The sequence below is a fragment of the Giraffa tippelskirchi genome, chromosome 6 (genome assembly GCF_054371585.1).
Source record: "Giraffa tippelskirchi isolate mGirTip1 chromosome 6, T2T-mGirTip1v1.2.pri, whole genome shotgun sequence".
Classification (NCBI taxonomy): domain Eukaryota; kingdom Metazoa; phylum Chordata; class Mammalia; order Artiodactyla; family Giraffidae; genus Giraffa; species Giraffa tippelskirchi.
In genome coordinates this window covers 166,981,429-166,990,037 of record NC_137280.1, presented here as the reverse complement: position 1 = coordinate 166,990,037, position 8,609 = coordinate 166,981,429, and the positions used below count along the sequence as shown (strand labels likewise).

The 8,609-nt window shown below is 36.0% G+C and overlaps 1 long non-coding RNA gene across 1 annotated transcript; it reads right to left on the bottom strand.

Annotated features, from left to right (window-relative positions):
* Nucleotides 1–2,057: 2,057 nt before the first annotated feature.
* Nucleotides 2,058–5,487, bottom strand: LOC145509093 (uncharacterized). Its single transcript, XR_014055851.1, has 2 exons — nucleotides 5,446–5,487; nucleotides 2,058–4,465 (listed from the first exon to the last, which is right to left on the bottom strand). It is a non-coding gene; the product is annotated as an uncharacterized LOC145509093 (long non-coding RNA).
* Between the last annotated feature and the right edge of the window lie 3,122 nt (nucleotides 5,488–8,609).

Here is an 8,609-nt window from a genome sequence, read left to right as displayed (position 1 = left end):
TGTGTTAATTAAACTAAGAGACAGGCATGATCAAAATTGAATTCTACCTGCAAAATATAAGGGATCTTCAGAAATCTCTTCTTCTGCTTTCAATTCATCAGAGATTACTAGGCAACCAAAGTAAAGTAATAAAAGGGATAAAAAACATGTTTTTGTCATCTACTAACAACCTTCACAACATCTGAGGTTATTTCAGAGAAGCTGCTGCTAAGTCGCTTCAGTCGTGTCCGACTCTGTGAGACCCCATAGACGGCAGCCCATCAGGCTCCCCCGTCCCTGGGATTCTCCAGGCAAGAACACTGGAGTGGGTTGCCATTTCCTTCTCCAATGCATGAAAGTGAAAATTGAAAGTGAAGTCGCTCAGTCATGTCCGACTCTTAGCGACCCCCTGGACTGCAGCCCACCAGGCCCCTCCATCCATGGGATTTTCCAGGCAAGAGTACTGGAGTGGGGTGCCATTGCCTTCTCCATTCAGAGAAGCAGATTTCCTTATAAATTTTAGGGTTACAGATTAGTTGCAGTTAGGATATTAACAAGAACATGGCTATAGATAATGAAAATTCTATTTGTCTACAAAGAGAATGTTTAAGAGTTTCAGATCCCAGTTCTTTGCCATGCAACCTATGGGTGCTTAGCATTGACATACTAACTCCAAGCATATGTAAGGGAGCTTGCTACAGTATTAATCACAGCTATCCATGTTGAGTTTTTATTCCATGTCAGGAATAAAAATTGTCACAAATGAGAACATTGGCATTAATTAAGACACTTTACTTATTCAACACCTCCTAATTTTAACTGCCTTGTTTAAAAGAAAAAGAAAAAAAAAAAAAATCAGCCACACACTAATTCTTCAGTAGCTCTGAAGCCTATTATTTTTACAAAGATTTACAAAACAAACACGTCTGATATCTATTGATTCCTCACAAGGAATTCTGGGGGGAAAATCAATTCAACAAATCAATCCAAAAAATATTTATTTATCTGCTAATTAGAGTTAAATATATGAATAAGAGAATCATCATAAGAACTGCCATTCTTATTACAGTCTGAGCACAAAGTTAAAATGCACTCGTCACTTGAGTGCTGTTACACATTCTTAATTTAACAGAGTTTGTGAGTACAAATATTAGAAGAGAAAATTTAGAAACAGAAGAAACAACCAAAAAATAACTTGAAATTTGTTTTCCTTTTTAAGGTATTCTATGGGAAGTAGTCTATGTTAAGCAAGGACTAGTATCATGAACCGGAATTTGCCAAATTTTATGATAGGGATATATGCTGAGTTTGACAGAAGACAATATTTCTTTGTAAGAGTAAGTAATATCAAAACATAGTAAATATTGAGAAAATTTGATTTTAATCTTTTATCACCTGTTATAAGATTGCTATGTGATTACATGGCCCAATGTAACTATGACATTAACAACAACAACAACAAAAGACGATGGATCACTGTTATCCTAAGGGAGTTCAGTGAATCACTGGGGCTTTTGTACACATGAAATATTACTGTCACCAGATGAGGAAGCCCATTCTAGACTTCTAGAGTATTGAAGACCACATGGAGAGGTAAGCAGCCATTACAAATGTCCCAACCAAGCTGAGCTCCCTACAGACTAGCTGAATGAATCAGCATGAGTGAGACCAAGAAAGAACTACAGAGGAACACTGAGCAAACCATGAATATTTAAGAAATAACATTTTTCATTGCTTTAAGTCAGCAACACACAATTGATTTGAACATTTGTACCAGAATCGAATGACTGCTGTAACACAAATCTAAAAATTGTGGAACTGACTTTGAGACTAGTCAGTGGGTGAATGCTGAAATAGTATTGAAGAACCCGCTACTAGAGTCTAGAAAGATGTTTTGTAGCATTCAAGCAATGGCAGAACCGTTCTCTGCAATATTTTGGAAGACAAAGAATATGCATAATGATTTGATAACAAACGTGTAGATCTGGCTAAGAATTCTAGACAGAATGCTTAAAGCATCAATCATCTCCTTTTAGGTGTGTATCACAGATGAAGGGTAGAGAAAAAGGAGCTAAACATTTTGATTTTGCATGGTGAATTTAGAGATATGTTAAAAGGCTAGAAGTTTCTTGGTTGGAAAATAAAATTATTTCTCATATTCAGTCTTTCCACTCAGCAAAAGGTTCTCAGAGAAATATTTGCCTTTAAGGTAATTTTCAAATCAGTGATGTGGCTGTAAGACTCTTTGTTAAGACCTCAAAAAGAGTTAAAGAAGCGCCTAGTAGAACCTCATATCTAGACAGAAAGGCTTCTAACAATCTTACAAAGGATTGTAAGATTGCCCCACAGCATTGCCCCTCAGCAGCCATGTATGGAGTCTAAAGCAAATAAAGAGGTTTGCCTTCAAAATAATTGTAGATGTGGCCTCGAGGGCAGCAAATGAACTCCAATCTGACTTGTAGAAAGATCACAGAGTTTATAAGGGGGTTTATCAGTTTGGACTAAAAGAGAGACAGTTCAAAAGGAAACGAAGTTTCTGGCTCCCCAGTTTACTAAAGGCAAGTAGGCTGAGAAAGTTACTCAGCAACAAATGCAGGTCGTTTCTAATAGAAAAGAAGAAAGATGTCTCATAGGCCAGAACCAACCTTTCAGAGGCAAGAGCCAAAAGCAACAGAGAACAAAGTTTTAGAGATGGACTCTCAGGGAGAACTGGCACTAATCAAGGAATATTCCCTGCCTCCAAGTGTGGCGAGTGCTGATCACTAAGTGCCTGTCTGGCATTTAGAATTGTTATGGTCCAGTGATTGCTATTGTCTATTCTTCTTCTTTTTCAACGGTAGTAACTATTGCTGTTACTTTTCCGTGATTCACTGTTCAATGTTAAGTATGTGAAGGGCAAATAACTTGCTTTTTAGGTCATGAGTATTTGGTGCAAGAGGCGCTCCACCCGAAATACCTCACCCATATCCAGACCTGATCATGTTTATGAGATCAAAGACTTCTTAATGGATGCCATGTCTGTATGAAGCCATGGGATGAGTGTATTTTGTGTATGGGAAAGTTATGAATCATTGAGGCTGGAGGCTGAAGCATGGGAGATTGTTACCAAAATGGAACCTAATGAATCATACCTTCCTATAATGATATTCTTGTGAGATCCACTCTCTCATGGCATCTGCTTTTACCAATGGGACATCGAAAAATGTAATGCAAGCGGAGGCTTGATGAGCATTTCCAACTGGGTCATGAACACTAGAAACATTGCTGCCATCATGTGAGGAAGCCCAGTTCAGCTTTAGAAGTATGAAAGACCATATATAGAGATACATCAAGTTATCTTAGATGGCTTAGATGAAGTGAGCCTCCAGCCAATACCCTACCTGGGCGCACCTGCCTGAATGAGCCAGGTGGAGGTGACGGAAGAACTACCCACCGCAAGTCAGAGTCAGTATTAATGTTTCCTTAGTCCTTATCACTCCTAATACTGAGAGATGGTAGACATTTAATCAGCACTGGACAACTGATGAACCTTTTCATATCAATTGTTTTTTTTTTTTTCTTCCAGGGATGCTTAGCTTTTAATAACTTATACATCTATAAATACATAGCATAATTAAAGGTATTTAAAAGATAGGAGTTTTGTTGATTATCCTTAATGCTCTGATACCACTGAAATAAACATTTAATTTTGGCTATTTCACTTTCCATTTCAAAAAACATGCTGTGATGTAGAAACAAAGGAAATTTGTTAAGACTTTTACCATTTAAATCAAGTCTAAAATCACTGATCCATGTATATTTATATTGAAGTTTAGCTTAGAAGTCTGGATTTGTCCTAAATAATGCTTTGCTTGAGCTGGAAGGACAAAAATGGATGAAAGAAACCCTATGTTAAAATGCCATAGAATTCTACTATTATAACCAAGTTTCTGTAGTCTTTCTTAAATAAATTCTTTTAAATTTATTGTATTCCTTATTCAGTTCCAGAGTCCTGAAATTATTTTTGACAATTTTCTCCAATTTTATCATTGCTTTTTGTGAAGAGGATTTGCTCAGTTTCTTATTCAGTCATTCTGGAAATCTTTATCCTTCATTTCTCCTATTTTGAGTCCTTATTTACTATTCCTTTTTACTGATTTTTAGGTGGTATATCATTATTAATGTATAAAGATCTACCTATATTACAATGTATATTATTATTCACCACCACTTCCTTTCTTATTTATCATCCTCCAACTTTAGGACACTGTTTTACTTCATTTGCTTTGCTTTGTTTATATAATTTTTCCCAAATATTTTCCTCAAATAGTATGCATGAATGATATGTTCTATATCCAGAGTCTTAGCAACAAGAAGAATGCTATGTTGTGTTACATTATTCACCAGGGAACTTTTAACTTCTGTGAGTGATCTGGGATAGATGTTGAGTTCCATGCAAGTGAGCTCACTTACAGGATCTTGACTAAGAAAAATGTTGCACCAAAACCTAAGAGAGACAAGAAAAAATCTGCTTATGACCCAGGGATATCTTAGGAACTGGATTCAATGATATGTAAGGAAAATTCCCTTCAATAAATCAAGATCTCAGCTTATGGCAGCAAGTCTAAATTCATGCTATGTGCACTATGAAAAACCTGGATTAAGAAGCTGACATAAAAATCGGGCTACAATAGGCAACAATCCTGAGGCTCAATTAGCATTATATCTAGTACTAACTCAAGTGGAAAGTGCTATTATCCACAGCACTCAGAGATTCTTAAAGGAAGAAAATATCCAGGGAAGATGGGTCTGTTGATAATTATGAAATGTATGATAAAGCCCAATGCCAAAAATAAAATGAAAAACCTGCATCAAAAGCACTAGAACAAATCCAGCAATCTAAGAAGATATTGAAATATGTACATTTAATGTTTGAAAAGATATACAAAGTCATTAAGTCAGTAAAACAATGATAGAAAATTATGAAACAAGAGGAGCCAGACTTGAAGAGTATCCAAAAAATCCATAAAGTTGAGTAATAAAAATTTTAAAATGTTACATGGTTTATAGATGGGATTTTACTGAAAGGATATTAATTAACTGATATATGTATTTTAGGCTATCATCCAGACATAGATATATAAAATAAAAGAAATGCAGTAAAGCACCATGAAAAATATGCATCACCATCCCAGACTTCTCTCCCAAACTCCAAACCTGCAAATTCAACTGCCTATTCAACTTTGGGTATCTAATGAACATTCCAAACCCCAAAAGTCTAGAGTTGGGTTCCTGATTCTTCTACCAGCAACTGTTCTATTCACTACCTTTCCCATTTCAGTTGATGTCAATTCTATCTTTCCAGTTACTTAGGCTAATTACCTTGGTGTAAGCTTGATTTCTAATTATTTTCATATCTTAAATCTAATGCATCATCAACTTACTGACTCTAATTTCCAAAATCTTAGATATCTGATCACTTCTCACCTTCTCACCATCTTAGTAATACATCCCTGGTGTGAGCTACCATCATCTCATCAACAATGGCTTATTGACAATGTCTCCAGTCTGGTCTTCCTGCAGTACTGTTGCTTCACTATGACAAAAAGCATGATTAACTAATCCTGGGTACAGAAACTTGAGCCAGACTAATTTAGTTTTAAAATGCATAAGAGGCAGAGTAGAAAGGGGGTTGTACAGGACTATGAGCCTGATAACCCAAAGGAGTTACAAATTCAGATGTTGGTAGAAGTCAGGTTGGTGACCTACTGGGCAGGGTTTAACACACACGAAGTGGTGAGGCCTGTGGCAAGCAGAAAAGTACATGACCAGTGAAAAGCAAAAGTCGCTCAGTCGTGTCTGACTCTTTGTGACCCCATGGACTGTACAGTCCATGGAATTCGCTAGGCCAGAATACTGGAGTGGGTAGCCTTTCCCTTCTCCAGGGGATCTTCCCAACCCAGGGATTGAACCCAGGTCTCCTGCATTGCAGGCAGATTCTTTACCAGCTGAGCCACCAGGGAAGCCCAAGAACATAGGAGTGGGTAGCTTATCCCTTCTCCAGGGGATCTTCTCAACCCAGGAATCGAACCGGGGTCTCCTGCATTGCAGGCAGATTCTTTATCAACTGAAAGAATCATGGCTACTAGAGAAGCCATGACCACTAAAGAAAACCAAATATGTTACCCCTGAGCTATATTTCTCCATGGGATATGATTTTTCACTTAGTTCCAGTAAAAGAATGGTAACTCAACCAACCTACTATTCTTGTATTTCTGTTGCAGTTTTATTATTTCCTAAGATGACGTGGGTTTTTTTGGGGGGAGGCATTTAGATATAAGTTAATAGTAGTTCCTCAAAAAGTTAACGTTTCAGTTTCTGTGCTTAATGTCTAATTTAAAAAGTCACTTAGAAAAAAAATAAATAAATAAAAATAAAAATAAAAATAAAAATAAAAAGTCACTTAGGTATTCTTAGAGTCTACTCCTTTATTCTAAAATAAATTCCATGCTTGGTCTTGATCAAGAATTTGAGAATCCAATTCCTTGTAGGTTTCAACTGTGATTTTGCTTGTTTGCCACCCTGATTCTTGCAGTGAGAGATTTTTGGAAGTGACACATAGATCTCTTGCCATATGGTTTGCACATGCATTTTCTGCATGCATGTCTAATTCAAGGGCATGAGAAAACATATGCAAACACTATTGGGCACAGAAATTTAGACATTTCTTTGAAATGTTGACCTTTAAATGTTTAACACCTGTAGTATCCAGGATATAATAACCCCTACAGAACTAAAAGTCTTCATTGTAAATATACGTAGGATGGTCATCCTGTGGAAAAAGGAAAGAAATCTCATTTTTTGTACACAAGAGGTAATTTCAACTAACTGAATTTGGAATAGAAGCATTTGTCCGTTCCAATATTACTTTTCAAAGTAGACAAAATAGTTGACTAAAATCATCAGAAATAAAATGTTCATCATCCTACAACTTTCACAAAATGAACTATAAAAAGCAACATATAATATTTCAAGATAGCAGCAAAAAATAAAATAAATTCTATCAGTTCTGTTTTGGCACTGATTGTGATAATCTAAATGTACACATAAAAGTATGCTTAAGTGAAGAAAATATTGTATGATATCACTATTATGTAAAAGCTAAAAAAACACAACAAACTGGTGAATATAGCAAAAAATAAGCAGACTCACAGATACAGTGAACAAACTACTGGTTACTAGCAGAGGGGAAAGAAAGGGCAATGTAGGAGTTGGGAAGGAGAAGGTACAAACTATTGGGTATAACATAGGCTCAAGGACATATTGCACAACACAAGGAATATAGCCAATATCTTGCAGTAACTGTAACTAGAAAGCAACTTTTAAAATTTGCATAATAATTTTAAATGTTTTTGAAGAAGAAGTGAAGTCGCTCATTCGTGTCCGACTCTTTGCGACCCCATGGACTGCAGCCTGTCAGACTCCTCCATCCATGGGATTTTCCAGGCAAGAGTACTGGAGTGGGTTGCCATTTCCTTCTCCAGGGATCTTCCCCACGCAGGGATTGAACCTGGGTCTCCCGCATTGTAGGCAGATGCTTTTACTGTCTGAGCCACATTTATTTAAATGTTTTTAAGTAAAGTAAAAATATACACTATCCGAATACCACCTAAGAAAAATATTTATCTATGGAAATTAAAAAAAAAAATCTGTGACACTACAGCTACAATTTTAACAATTATAAGTTTAATTAAAACTAGCTGAGCCACCTGGAACAGATCTTTTTAATTTTCTGAGCCTCTGTTTATTCATCTTTTAAATCAGCTCAATAAAACTTACCTCACAGGCTGGCATAAGTATCAAATGAGATAATGTAAATCAGTAGGCTTTGTAAATTGTGAAATGTGGTCTATCAGCTAGCTTAAAGTGTATCTAGGTCAACCTGGGACTGAATCTTGATTTTTTTTTTCCACTTGCTGTATGACCTTTAATAAATTATTCAGTAATTTTAGTTGCAGTGGTGGTTGGGTGTTTTGACAGCATATTGATCTCCCCCCAATGTTTTATACCCTGTGCATTAGATGATTGCTTAGAGGTAGCTTGGAACTATAGCACCTAGTTGAACTGAAATGACAAATTTTTATGAATAATCAGACAATCCATATGCCAATAACTAAAACGGCTGATGTTTCCTGGGGATTTATTCTGTATAACGAATTTACAGCATACAAGTCATGATTCTCATAAGATTTTTACTATAAAGTATATAATAATGTCCACTCTGTTTAATATATAAATAAGACTGATGCTTAGGCAGTTTAAATAGCAAGCACAAGTCACAGAGCAAGTTAATACAACTAGGAATATAAAGATCTTGTGCCTTCACTGTGAGTTCATAATATTTAATTATTAATATATGCTGAATAGTCATGGCAAAAAAAAGGTCACTGTATTTTTCACTATGGCCATAATAAATGCTCACTTTGGCAATATATGAAGTGTGTGTGTGTGTGTGTGTGTGTGTGTGTGTGTGTGTAGTACTTATTCTTAAAATCCATTCTTTTTGCTAGTGAAACTACTGAAAAAATTTATGTAATATAAAGATTCTCAGTATTAATAATATGGGATATGTGTCTTGGACCTCATGATGT